This window comes from Pezoporus occidentalis, unplaced genomic scaffold (assembly GCF_034315485.1).
Source record: "Pezoporus occidentalis ecotype Australia unplaced genomic scaffold, CSIRO_AGI_Poc_V1 ctg8, whole genome shotgun sequence".
Classification (NCBI taxonomy): Eukaryota; Metazoa; Chordata; class Aves; order Psittaciformes; family Psittacidae; genus Pezoporus; species Pezoporus occidentalis.
This window is the reverse complement of record NW_026916158.1, coordinates 3,386,950-3,410,258: the sequence shown is the minus strand read 5'-3', so window position 1 is coordinate 3,410,258 and position 23,309 is coordinate 3,386,950. Positions and strand designations below refer to the sequence as shown.

Here is a 23,309-nt window from a genome sequence, read left to right as displayed (position 1 = left end):
AGAGCACCCTTAGCTGCCAGCACATAGGCAGGGGCCCCTGTATTTCATTTACTCAACCCACAGGGCAAAAATTGGGTGCAAGTTCATAATCCCTGAACTCCCAAGATACTCTGAACCCCCTCTGTCAAGCCCAGGTAGTTCTCATATTTTAGCTACTGACTGCAAAGGCTTTGTTAGTGCTGAAGGCTGAGGCTTTGTAACAAGCCCCGGGAGTTCGGTACATTCTGTTCAGAGTGCCAAAGGCACTGAATAACCACTGACATTTGCATTTGCCTAAACATAGCCTAACATACTACAAACAAATAGCAGGAATAGGTTTAGCACTCAAGCACAATTAAAAGCAAAAACCACCCATCAATAGTTCAGTACTTTTCCAGAAAGACCAGAAAAAGCCAATATGAATCAGAATCATTGAAAAGGTATTTTTGTACTGCAGCAAAACCCAAAGAATAAAAAGTTCTTGGCAAACATCTTGAACTTTAGAACCTATTTTTAAACAGTCAGTACATTTTATAAGCTTATCTGTAGATAAGCTGCTAAATACCATTTCTGGGGTTTAGTGTTTTGGCTAGAGACGTGCAATTTCTGCTGCTGCCTGAGCCTGACTGCTTTTCTCTGCAATAGCAGAGAGATCGCAGAGAGGCAGCCAGCCTTACAGCAGAACTGCTGCATTATGAATCAGATCATGCTCACCAGGAAAAGGCAGGCTGTAGTGTTTTGGGTGGGCTAGAGAGAGCCAAGAGACTTGGGGTGCTATTCTTGGCGTCGCCAGTGATTCGCTACATGACCTTGTGAAAGTGACTTAGTCATTGCATACATCAGTTTCTCAGCCTCTTCACGTTAAACATCAGTAGTACTGCAAAACACCCCAGAGGCTGCTCGCTTCATGAGGAAAGGGAGGAAAAGAATTACACTGTCTGAAGAAGAAAGGAAATAACATGGTGCATCCAGGTGCAGCCACATTTCTGATTTCAAAGGCAGTTTGGGCTATGGTTGAAACAAAGGCTCTAACCCAAGTAGTAAAAGAGAAATAAAGTGTTAAAAAAAAGGAACAGCATTCCCATACAATTATTTTGTCCCTCTGGGTGTCTGATGAGGCAGGTGTTACTCTAATCGAATGCCTGTAAGGTAGATGCCTCAAATACACCTGACTAGACTGACTAGATTCATCTTCACAGTATTCCTGTGCAAAGGAAGCAGGATGCCAAGCACTACTGTTGTGGAGATGGCTACAGAAGAATACCCCTATAGTTAAAGATAGCCCATGTCTCTGGATGTGGTGACTGCTAGCGATTTTTTAAAGAAGCTCTGCCTGGTAACAGAAAGGGATACAACCTACTGGTGGCGGAGAGAAGTTCCCACTCACCACTGATGTTACACATGTCCCAGGCACTGGCTCTGGAAGCATGCTGGTGCCGACACAGCCTTGCCAAGAGGCGTATCAGCCAACTCATGGCGCAGTATGATGTCAGCTGAAGTATCTCATCAACAGGAGTTTCACTGAAACTGCCTTAGCCATGCCAGGTGGCATGTCATTCAATCCAGCACGCCCTGTGTTGGCCTGCAATAATCTATGCTATAGACATGCAACAGCTTCTGGAAGGAAACACCAGATGTATGTTGAAACCTGAAAGGGCCTTAGTTCACACAAGTCTTCAGCTAAAGCAGCCTATGGCAGAGGTGCTTTTAGCAGTTGTAGGACCAGAGAGGACTGTCGCAAGGCCAAGCCTGTTCTATTCCAACCATATACAAGCAACAGGCACCTACAGTTCCATTTATTCCCAGGTTCTGTCCAGTTGCACAGGATAGCTTTGGCTGCTGCTCAAAGCCAACATCCAGCTCTGCAGGATCTCAGGGGGCCGTTAGTTCTGCTGCTGCACCAAATAGGATTTCTTTCCTCCATAACAGAAGGCTCCAGTGTGCACAGCTTACCCCAAACATCCATGCTTCATTATCCAAATAAACAATTTCCAGATTTGGTCTGTAGTGTGTTTGCTGTGGCCACTCCCCCAGGGCTGACTCAGGTGAGAAGCATCCACTCTTCTCTGCTACTCACACCATGTGCTGGGCTGGCCACTGTCCACACACAGGCCACAGCCCAGGACTCAGAGAGGTGGAGAAGAGGAGATGATTATAAGGCAAACTGGTAAGTAAAAGAAAGCACAGAATTGGAGCATGAAAGAATGTGGAAAATGGCATGGAACACAGATGTAAAACCTCTGTAAAGGTAGGTGTTGCTCAGAACTGTTAAAGGACTACTGGACAGCCTGTGGAAAAAGAAAATTAAAAAAAATGCTACACACATCATGAGCATCAGTAACCTTCATGTTTACCGAGACTTCCAAGGCAGCAAATACAAGCAGCAAATGCCCAAAAAAACACTGTAAGAAAAATCTGCCACAGCAGGAGGCAGCACCAAGCCCAGGAAAAAGCACAGTGCTGGGTCCTGCACGTGGGTCACAAGAACCTCACGTAATGCCACAGGCTTGAGAGGAGTGGCTGGAAAGCTGCCTGGGAGAAAAGGACCTGGGAGTGTTGGTCAACATTGGCTGAGCAAGAGCCAGTAGTGTGCCCACATGGACAAGAAGGCTCAGATCATCCTGGCTTGTACCAGCAATAGTGTGGCCAGCAGCACTAGGGAAGTGATCATCCCCCTGTACTCTGCACTGGTGAGGCCACACCTCAAATACTGTGTTCAGTTCCAGGCCCCTCGCTACAAGGAAGGCATTGAGGTGCTGGAGAGTGCCAAAGAAGGGCAGTGAAGCTGGTGAAGGGTCTTTAGCATAAGTCTTACAAGGAGCAGCTGAGGGCATTAGGGTTGTTTAGCCTGCAGAAGAGAAGGCTCAGTGGAGACTTTACTGCTCTCTACAGCTACCTGAAAAGAAGTTGTAGTGAGGTGGGGGTCAGTCCCTTTTCCCAGGTAAGAAGAGACAAGGCAAGAGGTAATGACCTCAAGTTGCACCAGGGGATGTTTAGATTAGATACTAAGAAAAAAATTCTTCCCTGAAGGGGTTGTCAAACACTGGAACAGGCTGCCCACTGAAGTGGTAGAGGCACCATCCCTGCAGGGATTTAAAAGACATGTAGATGTCAGACTCAGGGACATAGTTCAGCAGTTGCCTTGGCAGTGACAATGGTTGTATGTTATTGTCTTTTTCCAAGCCAAACGATTCTATGATCAGCATTCATAGAATCATAGAATAGTTAGGGTTGGAAAGGACCTTAAGATCATCTAGTTCCAACCCCCCTGCCATGGGCAGGGACACTTCACACTAAACCATGTCACCCAAGGCTTTGTCCAACCTGGCCTTGAACACCAACCAGGAATGGAGCATTCACAACCTCCCTGGGCAACCCATTCCAGTGCCTCACCACCCTAACAGGAAAAAATTTCTTCCTTATATCCAGTCTAGACTTCCCCTGCTTAAGTTTTAACCCGTTCCCCTTGTCCTATCATACAGTCCCTAATGAAGAGTCCCTCCCCAGCATCCCTATAGGCCCCCTTCAGATACTGGAAGGCTGCTATGAGGTCTCTATGCAGCCTTCTCTTCTCCAGGCTCAACAGCCCCAACTTCCTCAGCCTATCTTCATACGGGAGGTGCTCCAGTCCCCTGATCATCCTCGTGGCCCTTCTCTGGACTTGTTCCAACAGTTCCATGTCCTTTTTATGTTGAGGACACCAGAACTGCACACAATACTCCAGGTGAGGTCTCACAAGAGCAGAGTAGAGGGGCAGGATCACCTCCTTCGACCTGCTGGTCACGCTCCTTTTGATGCAGCCCAGGATACGGTTGGCTTTCTGGGCTGCAAGCACACCCTGCCTGATCATGTTCATTTTCTCATCAACCAACACCCCCAAGTCCTTCTCCACAGGCTGTTCTGAATCTCTTCTCTGCCCAACCTGTAGCTGTGCCTGGGATTGCTCCGACCCAGGTGTAGGACCTTGCACTTGGCATGGTTAAACTTCATAAGGTTGGCATCAGCCCACCTCACAAGCGTGTCAAGGTCCCTCTGGATGGCATTCCTTCCCTCCAGCGTATCAACCGAACCACACAGCTTGGTGTCATGGGCAAACTTCCTGAGGGTGCACTCAATCCCACTGTCCATGTCAGTGACAAAGATGTTAAACAAGACCGGTCCCAACACTGATCCCTGAGGGACACCACTCGTTGCTGGTCTCCAGCCCGACATTGAGCCATTGATCACAACTCTTTGTGTGCGGCCATCCAGCCAGTTCTTTATCCACCGAGTGGTCCAACCATCAAATTGATGTCTCTCCAGGATGTCATGTGGGACAGTGTCAAATGCTTTGCACAAGTCCAGGTAGATGACATCAACTGCTCTACCCCTGTCCATCAGTTCTTTAGCCGCATCACAGAAGGCCACCAAATTCCTCAAAACACACCAGGCTTTGCAGGACTACTTCTGTCTGAAATGGAAGCCTCAACCTCCACTGCAGTAAACAAGAACCTCCACAGAAGAGAAACAAGAGTCTTAACCTGCTGTGCTCTGTGTGACTGTTTAACTGCATTCATGAACCCATTGTCAGATACACATCTGTGCTAGAGCCCTTCCCCAAAACACCAGCTGCCACTGCAGCAGCAAACATGAGCAATGATTACCCCATACACTTTTAGAAGCTCAGACAGATCCTAGATTGCATCCTGCAGACTGGATTCACAGCTCCACCTCAACATGCCACCTCATGGTTTATTGGGATGAGCTGCCTCCCTCTTTCTGCACACCACGCAATCTCACACTTACTGTTTTCACTCCTTTACTTCTAGGTTAGCTGTACCTTTGCTGAACAGAAATACTGCAACTCCCAAGAAAGGAATTGTGACAAGTCACTTCAGACAACAACAGCAGCTGTGACTGCTAACACATGGTACAGTGAGGCTTCTGGACAGGGACTGTCATTCTCACTTTACAGACTGGAAAACAAAACCCTCCTGAAGGCAAGGACATAAAATGGCACTTTCTATGTGAACAGATCAGCTGCTTTTGAGTGCTAATCATCACCTGTGCTTGCTCTGCATTTACCACATTAATCCCATGGGAACACAGGAGGACAAAACATTGACCGTCTCCCCCCTTCTGCTCCGTAATGGTTACAGAACCCTTGTTCAGCCACCATACACCGTTTTGTTGGACACCCTCTTTGACAAATCAGTTACATTATTAACTGAACTGAGAGAAACTCAAGGCAATTACTATACCTACACTCAGCCTAAAGTCCTCTGCTTCTTCTCCAGCGGGCTTTGTGTGCCTTGGCAATCACGAGTTGCAACTGTCCCATCACCACAGTATTTCTTCATTGCCAAAAGAATTCAACCCTATTTATAAAGGCCCAGAGCTGCACAGATTACACAGTTTAATGTAAAGAAAACAGCCTGTGCCACAGGACTGATGGCATCCCTGCTCCAGGTAGAAGTCAGGGACATGTCAGGGACCCAGCGTGAGTTTTGGAGATAGCCTGCCTGAAGAAGACAGTGCACAGCCAGCTGCAGTGTGAACCTACAGCAGACATCCCCAGCCTGCACTGGGTGCAAGGCAGCTTACTCCACTGTCAGACACTGTCCACATGAAGACTTAGCTTAGGATAGCGTGTGAGCTATGTGTTCTAGCATTCTGCACATGGAGTTCTCCATGTGGAGATACTCTGAGGATGTTGGCTGTGTTGCAGAAGTGGCAGAAAGAGATTAGGGGAAAAAGAAACAGACAGACAAACCTCACCATAAGTAAATCCCATCCTCCCAGCTCTGCTAAACCTTTCTGCTGTCCCCCAAAACCATGCCTCACCATGCACAGCCTCTGCACAGCCAAGCTAGCTCATGTCTTTCTGCCTCTTCTCCAGCTGCCTGCCTCACCTCTGTGGGGGCAGTCATCACATGGCAATACATCTGGGACTTCACCAATCTCTCTTAACAAAAACGACTTCCTGGAAAAGAGCTGCACTTGCTGAAACTTGGTCAAGATCAATGAGCATAGGAGAGTGAGACAAAGACTCAAACCCTTCTGATCTACACTACCCAGTTCTGGTCACCACACACAAGCCCTGTTTTAGTTTTGCCGCTTCTCCCATTTAAATAAGTGTCCTTGACAAGCACACACTGGTTCCTCCAAACGCACAGTAGCCCCGGCTGTTTGCCAGACTGGAGTTCTCCATCTACAGATGGTTCAAATGGATTCCAACCTTTCCACTGCAGCCAGAAACACAATTTTTTTCCTAGGATTTCCTAAATCTTTTAATCTTATACCTCTGAAATCTTAAAGTCTATATTCATGAAGGGAGACTGAAGTGACCAAACTGTTGGTACCAGGGAGGGAAGAAATCCTATTATTTTATTCGTTGGTTGCAGTTCAGGACATCTCATTTCACAGACACCAGCCAGGAAAAGGCTTACATAAGAGTTAATACAGAGATTGAAGTAACTTACAGAGTATTTCACTAGAAGAAAACACCCTGCAAAACACAGAGGGAACTGTATCTGTGCACATTAGTCTTTCTGGGGAACAGAACAGCAGCTGGGACTGGTGTGATCTCAATATCTGGCAATATTAAATATCACTTAATACCAGAGAGACTTGGACATACCTGAGAGTTCAGTAAAGGGATAGAAGCACATGACATACAGGGAGAAGCTGAGAGCTGGGAGCACTCAGGCTTGAGAAGGCTTGGGGGGATTTTATCAATGTGTAAGTACTGATGGAGGGAGTAAACAGGACAGAGCCAGACTCTTCTCAGTGATGTGCAGTAACAGAGCAACAGGTGAGAGGCACAAACTGAAATACAGGAAGACCCATTCAAGCATAAGAGAAAACCTTTTTCCTGTGAGGCTGGTCAAACACTGGGGTGAGTTACTAGGGAGGTTGTGCAGTCTCCATGCTGAGGAAACACAACATGCCTGACAGCACTCTGCACGACCTGCTGCACTGCCCCTGCTTTGAAGAGATGAGTTGGACCAGATGATGCAGAGGCCCCTTCCAACCTCAACTGTCCTTCATTTCTGTGAGAAATGGGAAGAATGTGATTTGTTTAGTCTAGAAAGAGAAAGCTTCAGAGGGAACGTGACTAACAATCATATTTCTGTGATTTAAGATAGCTCCCTCCCTCCCCCATAACCCCAAACTTCTGTACTTCAACTTTTTCTTTCTGTAGCACGTGAAAGGCTCCAAAATGGCTTTGTAAAGACTCAGAAGAACAATGCATGATTTTGTAACTGGTACTCCAGTTGCATTGGTAGACTTCATTATTTCAGACGTAGAAAACCTGATTAAAAAAAGTGAAAGTTGCCACCTTCTGAAAGCTGGAAACTGACATTTTATCAGTTTATGGTCAATGAAGACACAATTTAATCCAGACTATAAATTCCTCAGAAACTGCTTGGAGTTCTCAAAAAATTCTTTGAGTTCATCTAGTTAAAACTGAAGTCTGTAGAAGCATGGCTTTGTTATATACTGTTCAAATATGTGTGGTTTATTATAACCTGAGGTAAGCTGTGGTCATCTGAATTGTACCTATTAGATTCTCACTCTTCAGCACTTAGGTTAGTATCTTCTGTCTAGGTTCAGAAAACCATGCAGACCACTGAACAGAAGTGACAAACACTCCCATGTGCCATGTGTTTCTGAAGATCAGCCTGTGGGAGGGCTGGCCACAGTGATATCCATTTGGCATTTGAGCAAACCTCAGCCAATAGTCACCAGACCTGGACCAGGGGAAGGGACTGGAGGACAAGCACAGATATTGCTCACTACCTTGCTCCCTTTTCCCTGATCAGCTGAACATAGACATTACAATCTCACCTAAGCAAGTTACAGCATAATACATATACAGTTAAGGAAAAGAGTCAAGGTGAAGCTTTAGTGCATGCTACCAGATAGACCAAAGTGAACAGGAAGCTCTGCCTCCTCTGTCAAGTTCAGACCACAGACATCTGTGATTTAAGCCCAACCCTAGACAGCACCAACAGTTAAACTAGTCTCCGCTGCAACCACAGTAGTTATCATAGCAAGAGCATAGAACTGTTTCACCAATCTTGTAAGTAAAAGTCAGGCTTACAGCCTGCAGTTACAAACGCAGGATAAATATCTATGAACATGTACCAACAGCCAGTTCACTGACATTATCTGACCCATGGCTACTGCTGATGGCATTACTGAAGGCTCTTGCCCTCCTTGTTATTAATAGCACAAAGACTTACTTTCATGATTTCCACAGTGTAATGAGATGAGTTACTGTAGGTACAGTCACTTTCTTATTGTTTCATTTGAGACACCAAGTACAAATGTTCCGACTCCAAAAATCTGTGTCTTGGCATGCTTCATAGAGTAAGAGAAGTGAAGCGCTGATCACCCACACATCCAGAGCCTTGCTACTCCACAGAGTGGTTAAGTCCATGCTGACACACAGGAAAGCTCAGCCAGGAGCAGACAGTGGCTTCACTAAAGTAGCCTTTACCATTTAGATGATAGAGCAGAGAACATTCAGCCTAAATGTCTTCAGCACATCCTTGCTCAGGTGGAGCCACCACTGCAAGAAGCTGGCAGTAAGCAGGAGAAGAATCTACTGACAGTGGTTCTCAAAAAAAAAAAGAAAAAAAAAGAAAAGGTGTACAGAGACAGATGGAGATCTGTGGGAGCCAGAGGGCACAGTCACTCTGTCTCACCATAAGCAGGCCACAAGCCAAAATGAAAATGCTCCTTAAAATAACAGAAAAGAAAAACATCCATTAAATTGGGTAAGTGGGGAGGGGAAAGCCACCATGACCTTGTTCCTTCCAGCAAACTAACTGGTTTGAGTCTTTCAGTATGTACAGTACGCACCAGACCTTGGCAGCGGAAAGCATTACAACAGGTTGTTTTTTTTTTGCCATCCCATGGAAAAAAAAACTTTATCCTGTAGGAGAGTTTTGCAATCTTCAAGAAAGCTCTGTGGAAGATACAGGCATGAAAAAAAAAGAAAGATCTCAATACGTGGATGAACTTAACTTGCTGGTATAAATGTGCATGCTCCACATTTAAGCAGAAATCAAATACCCTACAAACACCCCAAACACAGCCTGAGAACAGAAAATTGTTGCCTAGCCCAATACCAGTTTCATTCCGGCTAAAGCCTGCATTGCAAATGGTGAATTTGTTTTCAAAAGCTTAGCAAAACATAAGTCAGTTTAATTATCTAGAAGCCAAATCTAGATAAGTGGTGCAAAGGGGTCACCTACTTGAAGCCCCGCCCTGCCACACACTATTCACAGGATACACCTTTATGTATTTTTTAAGTATTCCTTTATTTTACGCTACATTTGTCTTAATAAATTTATCTTCAATATTGGAAGTGGTGTTTCTGATACCACTGTTTCTACTGTTGTACTGAAGTTTTGGAGATATCCAGACCAACATACTCTCTTAAGTCTATTACATACATTCAGCCTCACCTTGTCCTTTAGAAGGCACCTGACAAGTGACATTAGTCAGTGTTGCTATATACTCCATCACCTCTGGCTTTGTAAGAAAGTTGGAATGTGCCATGTACAATATGGGATACAATAGGACAGCAGTCACTAAGGAAGGAGATTTAATTGACATGCAAGCTTGTGTCTGCCTAGCTGGCTGGAGATCCATTTGTGTAAGGTTTGTTTGTTGTTTTTTTTTCAAACACCAGCAGATAAACCCATGGCTACAGACAGAAAACTAACTTTTGCAGGTGGCAGCTTTTAGGGAACTGGTAATGAGGCACAGCCTGTTTTAGTGGCTGACACCTGCCTGTTAACAACTGAAAGGCACAGCCAGATGATGCAGCTATTGCAAGAGGAGACTGACCATCCCGGCGTAGTTCTCATTCAGCAAGCAAATGCATCAAATGATGCACAAACATTGTCTTACGCCTTCTTTGCATTTGTCCAGCATCTGGTCCAACAAGGCTGGTCTTTGGAGGAGATCCCCCAGTCTCCAGAAACACAAATAACCACCAGAGATCACCACCATCATCTCACTGGCAGGTTGAGCATCAGGGCAAGCAGCTGAAAGAAAGTCAGGAGTCTTATTTACTTCCTTGGACTGAGCTCCAAATGGGCAACAACCCCATATAAAGGGGCATGCAAGGATCCCACAGGTCCTCCTGGTGGGATCAGGACTCCCACAGGATGATGAGTGAATCTGGGAAGCAAGGGGTTTTGGGGAAGCACTGTGGCAACAGAGCAGCACAATAAAACCTGCTGCATCTAGAAGAAAGAGAAGCCAAAGCTCATGCCTGACAGGTGTAAGGTAACATACTTTACACTCCTTTGTGAACATGTGAAGCTTGTTTTCAATTTATACTAAGGTCTTCAGAGTAAGAAGCCAAGAGGCATGACTTTGCTTTACATTTAATCTTTAATCCTAGTGTAACTTCCTGTAAGGAAATAAAAAGTCTGCTACTGTCATTTTTGTTGTTGCTCCTTATATGCCATCATAAATGTTGGAAACACGGAATTATACATAATATTGTAAGCATTATTTTCAACCAGACCAACTTTTAAGCAGATAACAAATAGCAACTTATGTACAAAACAGATAACCCCTACTGAATAATGTATTGTTGGGGTTTTTTTGCTATTGTAAGGCGCTTTACTTTCACCTAGCAGAAAAGTGAATTTGGTTTGAAACTAGTCAGTGGTAGAAAATGAACAGATAAAGCAAACTAAAAGCAAGTTATCTTTTTTCATTTAAAATATATGTTGTTTCCCCTAATATGGCAAACAATTACTAGTGTATCTCTGTAAGCAAGGACTATCCCCGAGTCTTGCCAAAACCGGCCAAGCAAACCAGAGGCTTCTTGGTTGTGCAAACAGATTGATAACTTAAGAGTAAGCAGAGATCTTTAATGTCTGTTTGACAGTAGAAATAAGGCAAATTCTCACAAGGTTTCATTTCATATTATGGGCCAAAATCCACACTTAACATTAGCAGGAAACACTTGTAGCAGCCTGGGAAGAACATTACAATGACACAGCTGAGCCCCAGGGCTTGTCTTGCTGCTTCTATCCACCTCCCTCTGCCAGTGCAGCACCAGCAGTAGAACATGGCAGGACAGCATAGCACCCACTCTGAGGTGGAAGAGTGGCACAGGGACTTTCTACAGACCAAGAGGTGAAAGAAGTCTACATAGGTCCATGTAATGTGTATGTACTTGCTTCTCTTGTGACCCGCATTGTTGCCAGGATGCAGACTCAAACGTACTCAAATAAAAAGAAATAATTACCATCCTCCCCTCCCCCCCCGAAAAAAGTCACTGTTTTACATTTCAAATTCTTGTGAAGAAACCATCCTGTATATGCAAAAAATAGATCAGCCCAGATTCACAACCACATTTTGTATATAAACAGAGCAAGCTTGTTCAATCTTGGATTTGTCCCATTTTCAGTATTTTTCTAGTTTTGCCATGTTCTTCCTAAACTGTGGATCCAGGAGTGCAATATTTTAGATGCATTCCAATCACACACATACTGTGGTGCTCCTCTTGTATTTTCTGTACCCTCTTCCTGTATTCACAGGGACATTTACTTGCAAATACAGCATTTGCAATAGCTCTACCTGCTGTCAAGGCTTCACATCACAACTGTTTCCAGGAGTTTATAGCATTGCCAGACTACAGCTGTTCTGCCTGTGTTTTCCATGCCAAGAATCTGTCTCAAAGGGAAGTCTTTGGATTTGCAAAAACCAAATCAGATGTTTCTAAGAACAAGAATGGGGGGGGGGGGGGGAACATAGTACTTTAAGCACAAAAGCATTAGCAACTGCAACCTCAGAGAAAGGTTCTACAGGCAGGCAGAAGAGGAACCAGTAGGCCACAGATAAGCAAAATAGAGAAAGCAAGTACTGCAAACTACTGTACTGCATACACAATGCAAATTCTTCCCAAAGGAATTATCTAAACAGGGTTAAATATTTCACCGGGACTAATACTTTATTTTTATCAATCAATCTGCATAATGTAAGCTGGCATTCTTCACATTTCAATTTTGCTTACAGTCATAAAACTAACTCCGCAAACCATCCCCAGCTATATGTTATTTTTATACCTAAGAGCACAGAGTGATGGAAACTTGGCAGGACAGATCTGACTGAGAGAAAAATTGTTCTACTTCCCAAACATACCAGAACACAACCATGCTCCACAGTCTGATTTTAAAGCAGTAGGATGAAAGTGACTCAGCCTACATTAAAATTAGAGGTACGATGAGATTGAGACTGCAAGATAAGTACTGAATTAAATGCATTTTTACTTGACTTAAAGAAGCTTTTTCATTAATGACTGCTGAAGGAAATACTGGAAACCTAACAGCTTCAGAAGCCTGTGAAATTGTCAAACCCACAAGGTGTTTTATGGACCTGCGAGAGCCACCTGCCACCGCTCCTGTAGGAAAGCCAGAAGCAACAGAGCACAGGGGCTGTACAGGGCAAAGATGGTGCTGTGGGTCTCATTCCCTGCAACACCATGGTCAGGCACTCCCAGCCTCAAGCTGCTGGTGCAGGAGGATGAGGCCAAGACTAGATGAAATAGGACAGTAGCTGCACCATACCACATACATGCCTATTGGCAGTGGCATCCCAGCAGCAAGCACTCCTGCTGAAAGCCTCTGCAGCCCCGTTTACCAGGATCCCCATGGTACTTTCCCCAAGCCTACCTCTTCCCCTGACCACTGCGAAGCTGTCCCAGCCCTGGCACCCGTGCCCCCCCACCACAGCAGGTAGATGCTGCAGGCTGGCAAGCAAGCACCAGTCTCCCCACTCTGCAGTGCTCCAGCAACAGCCTGAACTGCATGGCACCACTACACACCAACAAAAGATTTTCTCGAATCCAATACTGACACAACTTACACAGCTGTTAGTTCGCTCACGGCAACCCTGACAAGCTTTTCTGTATCTTCTGTTGCTTTTCTTTATGTTCAGAGACAGCAGCATAGTGTTTCTGGAGCCTTTGATAATGGATACATATTTAACCTCACCCATACATATACACACACACACATTTTTAAATATACATAAAAAATATAAATCCCTCCAACATTTCAAATGTTAGATAAAAAAGCATTAGCTGGAAGAGTTCACTAGGCCAAATGACCAGATCAAGACATACCCATTCTTCCAGATACACTACTTACAGCAAGGAGGAATATGTAACCGCCTAGTGTTTCTGCCTGCTACCTCCCCAGGCTCTTCCTTTCTCTGACAGAAAACCCTCCAACTGGCCCTGTTTTGTTCTGTAGTACATTTATATTCAGCTCCTTTGCCTCAGCTGAATTCAGGTGCATGCAGGCATTTGGCACCTGCATGTGGGTATTGCTCCTGGTGAGATTTCTGTAGGTTCTTCATTGCCTAGGTTTCTTTCTAATAAATCCTAAAGAGCAAATTAGAAGCAAAAAAAATAATAGAGAAATTCTTTCAATTATTTTCTGCCTTTCTGCAATATGCATACACACATTCTTGCTACATAAGAATTCTTCATACACACAAGAAATGTGAGAAATCAACTGCCACCAAAGGACTCTCTGTCTCCCAACATGGGTTAACAAAGACCTGCCCAAGTTCATGTTTTGAATGGTTTGCACAAGTAACTGTTGCAGTTTCCTCCTTAATAGGAGGACACAGAGGACAATACCGTTATAAATTACTATTCCATCCATACAGTTGTGCTGGCTGCCTCCCTACATTTCTAGTACAAGCTCAGAGAGCCACTGACCTGCTGAACTGGCACCATACTCAGGAGATCAGGATGACAGGCAGAGCTGGGGTGCCCAGCTTTTTGTGCATGGATCGTTTTTACTACCCAGCACTGAATGATTGTGGTGCGTAGGAGAGGACAAGAAACCACAGGCCACCAGCATTTTGATGCTAACAATTTAAAAAAATCAGCAAGACTAAATGACAAAGAATCTGTTACTGACTGAACAACATAGAACCTTGTTTATCTGGATGGACATGTGTGAAATAAAGGTACCTACAAAAATAATTTGCGCCAGCCACAATGTTTGAAAGGGGTGCTCTCCCTGTTGTCTGTGAAGGAAAATAGAGGCCAGACAGTAATGGGATGTGCAGAATTGGAACAAGTGCTGGCACCACGCAGTGTGAGATGGCCTGAAGCCACCAGCCCTGACAGCTATTGGGCACTCCTGCCACTGTCTGCACACAGGATTTCTGACTTAGCGGAACAATACAAAACACAACATAAATGCAAGTTAGCAATTGCAATACACAGTTCAGTCCTCATACCAGTGTGATTCCCTGATTCCCATTGCCATTCTCCATAGTACACTCACTGTCACAACACTGGGCATCCCCAAACAGGGATATGTGGGTTGATGCCAGCTCAAGCCTGTTGTTCTTCAGAATTCCCCTGTTAGCTGTTCAGATGTTTTATCCTAGGTTGGGCTGAGCCATATAAGCACTCCTCCCCCCTCCCTTGCCAGCATGGCTAACTCAGGGAGACATTTACACCCCCAGTTGATTTACTCAGCTGTTGATACCTGTTTATTTAAAACAAAGGCCACCCTCCCATTCCGTTCACGCTGAGATAAAGTCAGCTTCTTTGCATTACTCTGAGGGTCTTGTCACCCTTGCCTGTCTCCACTGAGCGCTCTTCCCCTGTGGGGCTTATTCACAGAGCCACTGTCTACCCTGCAGGGTTTACTCAGTCACATGCTTTCTGGAAAACTCATCTGTCTGTCGTACTGACTTCTTGAAGGGGGAGGCTACAAGCCAGGAACAAGCAGAGGGATGCTTGCGTAAATGCCAAGGGTGATTTTGTGGGAAAGTTTTACACCCCAGCCCTTGTCCTCCAGAAAACTAAAGGAGGCTATGTGCTTGCCAGTGCACACATTCACCTCCTGTGCAGTAGTGTGGGGTGTGACTCTGCCTTCAGTCATGTGGAGCCCAGCTGGAGCTGTGTGACTCAACACAAGGGCTGGTGGGACAGAGGAGCTGCGCAAGAAGCTCCTGACCCTCCTGCACACAGCCCTTCCACCCACCACCACTGGCAGGAGTGCAGAAGTGCTTACCCAGCAGGTACCCACAGGTCTGCACCTCTACTACTTTGGCCACCCAGCAAGGCGATGGTGGTTCCTCCAGAAAAGTCTCAAGGAGAAAGAAAATGAATCTCAATTACTTGATGGGACCTATATGCCGAATTTTGAGGGGCAAAGCCCCTCGGGTTCTGTTCATCCAGCCAGTCCTTGCCTTCACAAGTCCTTGTGGCTTCACGTACAGACTTGCAAGAAAGCACGGTTATGCATGTTTCATAGCAAACCATTGTAAGAGGGTGAATAGGAGAACCAAACCCTCCGAGGCCAGCTGCTGGTATAGCTGGAGGGGGTGAATCATGCTTGTTTCAGAAGCAGTACCCTTAGCCCGGAGCTAAAAGAAGCAAAGCAGGGAGTAAGGTAGGGCACTTGCTAGGAAGAATGTCATCAGTTGCATTTTTTTATTTGTTTTGTTGTGGGTTTTTTTGATGCTTGTCAGCTATTACCGCTAAATAGCAGAGCCTGTGACAATACAGAGAATATAATTGTTTTGCTCTTGAGAATACAGGGCAACATTTTCACCCAACAAGAACAAACATGCTGGGTTGTTTTAATTCCTGGCATAGCTGGGCATGTCTTATCTCTGGCTTGAAAAAATGGAAATGCATAAGGAAGATAGCCCCTTGTCTTGTTAGGTAACTACACACAACTTTCACCACAGGATGGGAGCTGTTGGCAAGATGTGGTATCAGTACAGAGATACCTCATATTGCCAGCTAAATAGATCTGTCACATTTCTTTCTGCAAATGTTATGTCTACTACTACTACTACAAATAGCACAGCTGAGTGATAAAACTTAAAAAATGTGAAAAATATTTTCTCTATTTTCAAGTCTGTTTGCCTTGTGAATCTCACACCATTTTGTTTTGTCAAACCGATGTTTCAGGCCCACAGGGCCAGCACTTCTCTGACCTTCACACCCGTGCTCATCATTAACAAGCAGCAGAGCTTAAAACAGGCTTTGCAGCAACTCACACGGGACAGAGAAGGCAGTCTTGTTAGGTACCTTTTAACTAGAAGGAAACAGGAATAAGATAACCGTATACAAGAATATTGCTCTAAAAACACTAAAACATGCTCTTTAATGACTGTTGACTGAGGCCTGGCCCTAGAGAGACTGAAAGAATTTCACATTGCCAGAACCTTCCTTCCACGAATAGTCATACTGATTTCATGTACTTCTTTAGGATCAGGTCTTAGATGACTCTATTTTTAACTACATGAAGAGCTAGCAAGTTTAAAACACCTTAACCCTCCAGCTGAGTCTATATAGATTTGAAAGTAATTCTATTCTGCACATAATTCATGTGTATATCAATCAGCAAAGAGTAAACAGCAAGTGCTGCAGTAAGTCTCATGTCACTAATTTCATGGCAGTACAGAAATATGCTACTGTAAATTAACTAGTACATTATGGTGCGTTATAAATAATTAAAACTAAAACTGCAATTGACAAAATGGATGAAGTAAGAACATTCTGTAATGCACTGTTCTTATCCTACTTTATAATTTCCTTACTTGGGTAAACCACTAAGTATGACTAAATATTTAAGCACAGGAAGGAATTAATTAGTATAATTTATTAATTTGGAAGGTACCTTGATCAGAAAAAAATTAAAACATGTTAAAACATACACATAGGCCACCCTCAGATAAAACAACAACCTGCACACCATGCAAAATAACCCAGTCCTTTACCATCTTTCACAGATCTCCAAGGTGAAGCCAAAGGGAGCATACTACAGGAGTGGTGAGTGACCCAGGACACAGCACGCTGACTGTGGGACATCAAGAACTAAGAAAGACCCCATTGTACCTGATCTTAGAGGGCAAGGGAAAGAGATGGACTCCTCCAGTCACCCCAGTTGACTGCTCCTGATGTTCAAGGAGGTGCATAGGAACTATAGGTCTCCCCATCAGCCAGGCTTTTCCTCAGCAGGATCTGTTTTACAGCATTGCGTGCAAGTCTGACAGCCGAATGCAGGGCACATGAGAAACAGATTCTGCTTTGGCATCTGAATTAGAAGCAGTTCAGCTTTTGAGACCTAGAGATGAGAAGAGACAGATAGGTGGACAGCATATGAGTGATACCACTATATCTTTCAGAGGAATTTTTTAAAGCAGACCAAAAATGCTTTCATGCAACTTCTTAGAACTCTGTGTGCCTCACTACTTTAATCAATAGCAAATGTCAAATTGTTTTTGCAGAGGTTTTGTTTTTGTTTTTTTTTATTCTTTAGTTTCACTGAAATAGGGGGTATCTTTTTTTAGATAGGCATAAAACAGGCTGACAAAACCTGCTGCTTCATTATCTCCATGTGAATTCCGTATTCTGCTCCTCCACTCTCTGCCTTCTCCTCTGTCTTCTCTGAAGTACCACAGAGCTCTCCATCAGCTTTTCCTTTTCTTTTTTTTTTCTTTTGAATTTGCTGGTATTTATTTACAGAACAAAAAGCTTTATCAATTAATGTACTGCTTATGCTGTCTGAGCTAGCCCTGACCTTCACTGCCAGAGAACAATCCCTACTGACAATCAGGGCCACACCCTGCACCATTTTCTTGGTGCAGCACCATGGAGGTGGGTGTCATTGCCCACCTTCCCCCTCCAAAGCAGCAGGTGGGAGGATGAGGGATAGTGTCCCAGGACAAACCTTCAGGGGGAAATCCACGTGTGGAGAGGGCTCTGACCATGTTTTTGTAACATCCAAGGGGGTTCCTACACCTCTGGAGTCCACCATGGCATGGAAGGATCCTCACTGATGCTGCCTTGGCTGGGTCCACAGGCATCCCTGGGGTGCTGGCTTGATGGCAGACTGCACCCACCTCCCCATCTGTGTGAAAGCTGAGAGGTGGAATGGAAAAGCTGTAAGTATCTGTGTAACCTTGACTTGTGCTGTTACATTGGAGCAGACAGAAATCATAAGAGACAGCAATCCTCTTGCTTCACAGCATAAGGAATCTTCCACCCAGCAGAGCAGGGGCACAAACAGCAAGTGAGAATGGCCCAGAGGAAAAGCTTAGTTCTAACTGATTGGAAAAGGGATCCTCCACCCATCTGTTACTGCCTACACTTGCTGCAGCACCTGTACTTGGAGGCTGAGCAGAGGAACCGACAGCCTGTTCTGGTAGAAGACACTCCACAAGCTACCTCAGGGAGTCTCTGGACCATATGAGGAGACCCATCAGGCACTGGGCAAGGCTGGGAGAGAACAGGATGCTCCTGTAGGGATGCACTTCCCTAAGAGACCTTCACTTCTGGACAAAGCCTTGTAGCTGAGAGCAGATGCCTGTAATAGCACCCCGGCATGGATGATGACACCAGTGGGTTTGTGCTGGGTATAAGAAAAGACACTTTATAATTGTAACTTTCTTATAATAATGATGGATTAATCCCATCTTTGCTAATCTACCAGGACATAATAGCTGACATAAGACTCCTCCCAAGCCACAATGGGTGCTCACAGCTCTTTGAGCCAGAGATTGTTAAGCACACAGTTAACTCCCACAGACTATTTCCTTCTTTTTTTTGCAACCATTTCTTTAGGCAAGTCTCTCCTGATACTTCAAAAATTCATTTTAATCAATTTAAAATTAATAAAGAGAGTGAAATCCTTAGGGCCTGAAAGCTCCAATCTCTGCCTTGCTGGAAGTGATGAGTCAGCTTGAGCACGGCCGCCATGGAGCCTGTTTAGGGACGCCTCCAAGGAGCTGCCGCTGCGCTGAATTAGGTCACTTGGTTTGCTATTTACAGAGGGGCAGCCGTCTCTGCAATTGGAAGTTTTCTTCCCCCGATGTGAAAGCTGCTGTACTCTGACAGCACAACCACTGTGACACCTCGCTGTTGCACAGCTGCTGCGGCTCTGTCCTGTGCATTCACTGGTCAGGAGCACGACTGAGCCTCTGAGAGGAGGGAAAGGACCTTGGCCACCGGCAGCAGGACATGCAGGGTCCCATCTCACTCCTGAAGTGCTGCACAGTGTCTCTGGAGGGGGACTCTGGACTCCTGCCTTGGTTACTAACCCAGACTCTGCCTGGGCCAGGAATGGAAACCAGCAACCCTGGGAGCCAGTCCTCCAGCTTGTGCCTCCACCCAAAGCCAAGACTCAGGCCCAGGCCCGGCTCCACTCACTGCACAAGAGAACACGTGCTCCTCGGCGCCAGAGCAGAGCCGCAGTACTCCCTCGCTAATCACCCGGGTCTAATTGCTGTGCCAGGGTTCTAACAGGCAGCTCCTATGCCAGCTCTCCAGGGGATTAACATTAAGCCTCTGCTTTTTGCACTGATGCAGCAGATGAGGAAAAGCAGTTCCCACCTTGCATGCCCAGAGCACATGAGCCAGTCACCTCCATGGGTCACAGCAGTGCTTGGATGCCAGCAAGCAGGCAGGGCCAGCCTAGGGCAGCAGCAGACCCAGCAGCAGCACGAGGCTGGTGTCATGGGCTTTTGGCAAGAAGAAACGCTCTGCCCTACTCCTCATGTCCAGTGCCAGGGGATAATGGAGGCTGAGGAGCTCTTACAGTGCTTCTGCAGCATGAAACCTCCCGGTCTGTAACAGGGGAGCAGCAACAGCATTGATGGAAGGGCAGAAGCCCTCACAACCTGCCCATGACATCCCTCTCTACCTCCTGACCAGCCTCAGGTTTCCTCAGCACATCCCTTCTTGGGCCCCCCAAGGAAGGGCACAGGGATCCCTAACACTGACGGCCATTCCCTAAAGGTGCACAATGCAACTGCTGTTCTCCTGGGCTGGGAAAAGGGGTCAGGAAAGCTATGTGCCAGCCCTTTCAGGAACAGCCAGGCTCTGCTGGAAGCAGAAAGGCTGCCCATCAGCTGGCAGCTATGCCTAAACCCCAATCTGAATCACCACCAGTTTCCTGCACTTATCTAAAACCACTGGTGACTTGCCTTGGAAAAAACAAGTATACAGTGTCCTGCAGCAGCTGGCACCACCTCTGCATCCCTGCCCAGCTCTCCTCCAGCATGAAGAGGACTGGCCACACAGGAAAGCAGAGAAGTCAGCTCAGTTCCCCTTGCCCCAGCAGCCACCCTAACTCTCCTATCATGCTGCTCGATTTTGTTCCTAGGTGCCATTTGCCTGATGTCAGTTATTCCTCCCCTGTGCTGGAGCACTGAGAGAATCAGACACAGTGAGGGTGTCCCATTGGTGAGGGAGCAACATGCAGTGCTCAGCAGGGCTGTAGGACTGGGAACAAAGCAGTCAGAAAGAACTGCTTGCGCTTTCTCAAAAGCAGGTTCACTTCCCCTACTAGCAGTGGCTTCAAATAACAAGATGCCTTGAGTAATTAACTGAATGTTCTTTGGATAGAGCTTGTAAAAGGAGCTTATACATATTAAACAAGAAAGATCTACTGTCTATAACTTGTTCTTTACTAACAAACAAAAGGTTTGGACTAAATTCATTTTAGAGCCAACTTTACAAGGGCCTTACGCTGAAATTATTCAGTAGAAAGAACTGAATGGAGTCCAGAGCATTTATGAGGGGCCGACCACAAAAAGCAAGGTTTGTGGTAGGATTGTTTGTTTTTTTAAGAAAATCAAATACTCTCTCTTTTCTGGCATTAACATGACAGAGCTGCAAAGATTTAGCAGTAGCACTGCATTCGCCTCCAAGGAACACACAAAACAACTGCTTCCTTAGTTAGATCAGCTGCTGGAGCAAGTGCTACAGTTGCCATTATCAGAGCTGAAAGTGGAAAGGAATTCCTCATTAATGCACTGAAGAACAAAGGATCTTCTCTGTAACAAGGGCCTGTATAGTGCTAGGTGCTGGGACTACAGTATCTTTGCATCCTGACATACTCTTGCCCAATGTAGCCTGCTGTTCCATCAGAAGTAACAACTTGGTAGTGAAGCAAATTAATTCTACTCTATCAATCGCTGTTTTTTTCCACTTGCAACAACAACCAAAATCCAATGTTCTATCATCAAAATAAGGTAATCACAGCAACATGGAGCTCTTCTAGGCAGAAACACAAAAGGTACTCAGCACATCATTATTACATAAGACTCAGATGCTCCACTGTATTTGGCTTATACTGCAATAGCTGGCAGTTAATACTGCTGTGGGGTCTGTGAAAAATGGCATGAAAGGAAACATACGCAAAATGTTTATTTAAATGAGTTTGGTTTGGTACCACCAGAAAGAGAAAAAAAAAAACACTCAAAAACCTGCCTGCGCAAACCAGTATTTAGCCCTTTAAAGGCTAAATGGCATTTAAAGAATAGAAGAGCTGCTGCTCTCCTGTTCCTCTGCCCTGCATCTCCTATTATATTCACGGGGGAGCAGGCAAAAGCATCCATGGCACGTAGCAGCAAGAGGCACCAGGAACACCTTAGGAGGCCAGCACAGGCAGAGTTCACCAACTCCCATCCCCTAAACAACCCAGCTCAAGAAAACACAAAGGAGACCTCCCCCAACAGCAGGAATGAAGCCCGAGAAGATGACTACTACAATCCAGCAATTCAATGCTAGTCAAACACATCACCAGTAAACTGTTAAAGGCAGACGTATGCTTCTGCTACAGAGAGAAAGCTTTGATGATGGGATCTTTCCCAGCTGTTGGTAACAGGCTCAGTACAAAAGGTCAGACTGGGAGTTAGTCACAACACAGGGCTTTCTGCGCTCCTGGCAGGCTGTTGGACATGAGCTATTCTGGACACAAACTCAAATGCAAGTGGTATATGACCTGGGAATACACAGAGACAAAATGTCTACCACAGAGAGAAGAGCAATTGGAGGTTGGACTAGGCTCTGTTTAGAACTCAATTCCTGCTCTAACATCCTCTTTCTCACAACAGTCTTCAGAAGGGTTCAGCCACTTCAGGGACCCAGAGCTCTAACATTCCTGCTTACCAGCTGCCTAAACTCACAAATGTCAGCATTTCTGAACTTACAGTCTCGAGAGACCCAGATCTTCTGAATATACTGGGAAGCATATCAGCTTCAACACTGCAGAGCAGCCTAGTGTCTATTTTATGCCTAAGCCTCTCATATGCAAGAAGGGGTTTTATCTCTTCCAGAGAGGAGCAAAGTGACAAAATTATTTCCTGCTCACCTATTAATATTCAGCTGTGAGAGACAAAAGATTTTTGCTCACTGAAGAGAAATAAAGATGAACCAAAGTGACTGAATGTATTTCTTTTTTTAAAATTATTAAATTTTTTTATTTGTTTTAATTATAGAAATTGAAGCCCTGCTTCATTGGAAGGCTGCAGGGTGACTAAGACCCAGTGCAATGGTACATGACAGAATAAACCTGTAAAGTTTGCGTGTGAGATTTCAAAAAGATTTCCTCAAATGTCACACACTGAGCACCACAGACGCTCCTGATATAAATAACAGAATTATCCAAAGAAACAAACAAAGCTTTCTTTACCTATCAAAAAGAAGGTGAGAACATAATGACAATTTATGTGCATTCTTTGCAGGCCATGTCTAACTGGATGCTGCAAACAACTGCATGCCTTGCGGAGGACTTCCTTACATCCTGCCTGTCCTATCTGTATACTCCTACTGGTCAAACCAAAGTCTCTGAAAAGATAGGCCTGGATGAAGATCAGAATTCAAGGTTGGATTTTGTAGTGAAGCAATAAAGAAAAAATTCAGTGCTTTAATGGCAAAATTATGAGTGTCATAATTTCAGTTCCCAACTTCTGTTTTTTTTTTTTCCTATTACTGAGATTAGATCAGAGTAAAATGCAACCATCAAAGCACTGTCATAATCAAAGAACAGTTGCTATGCTTTCTTTTCTTGGCCATTTAACATAGCTTGCTGGGAGGAAAAAACCCACCCCATTAATGCTCGAAGAGGAGCAACCTCAGGTTTAGGTCATAAGTTGCTTTCTGTGGTTTGGTTGCCACAGCTACTGTGGACCTAGTTCTGTTGAATCGCGAATCATTCAGAGATCAGGAGTGGTATCATCACAAGGAACAGTACACAACCAGATTCAGGCCCTGGGTGGTTACAGAACATGTCTCTGTTTGCCCTTTCTACTTTTCACTCACAGTGCTGTCATCCTGCCAGACTGCCAACACAACAAAAGGAAAGAACTTCATACTTTTTCAGAAGCAGTATTTGTAAAGAGCGTTGTCCTCAAGTGTCTGATGCATCCAACTCCAAAAGCATCTAATACAGCAGGTAAATAAAACATTACAAAAAATGGGCAAGCTGAGATTTTAATAAGAATTAGTAATTATCAGGAAGTCAGAGCTTCCCTCCCATAGTATG

The 23,309-nt window shown here is 45.0% G+C and overlaps 1 long non-coding RNA gene across 7 annotated transcripts in view; it reads right to left on the bottom strand.

Moving 5' to 3' along the window:
* The window catches only part of LOC134155760 (uncharacterized), a 65,220-nt gene that overhangs the window by 28,336 nt on the left and 13,575 nt on the right, over positions 1–23,309 (bottom strand). For 2 of the 7 annotated variants that reach the window (XR_009961708.1, XR_009961711.1), the window contains exons 1-3: positions 17,712–21,541; positions 16,877–17,105; positions 13,146–13,381 (exon numbers count right to left, since the gene is read on the bottom strand). This is a non-coding gene — a long non-coding RNA (uncharacterized LOC134155760). Of the gene's footprint in view, positions 1–13,145; positions 13,382–16,876; positions 17,106–17,711; positions 21,544–23,309 lie in introns of those variants that run through there. The other 5 variants (XR_009961709.1, XR_009961710.1, XR_009961712.1 and 2 more) reach the window with 5 other exon arrangements.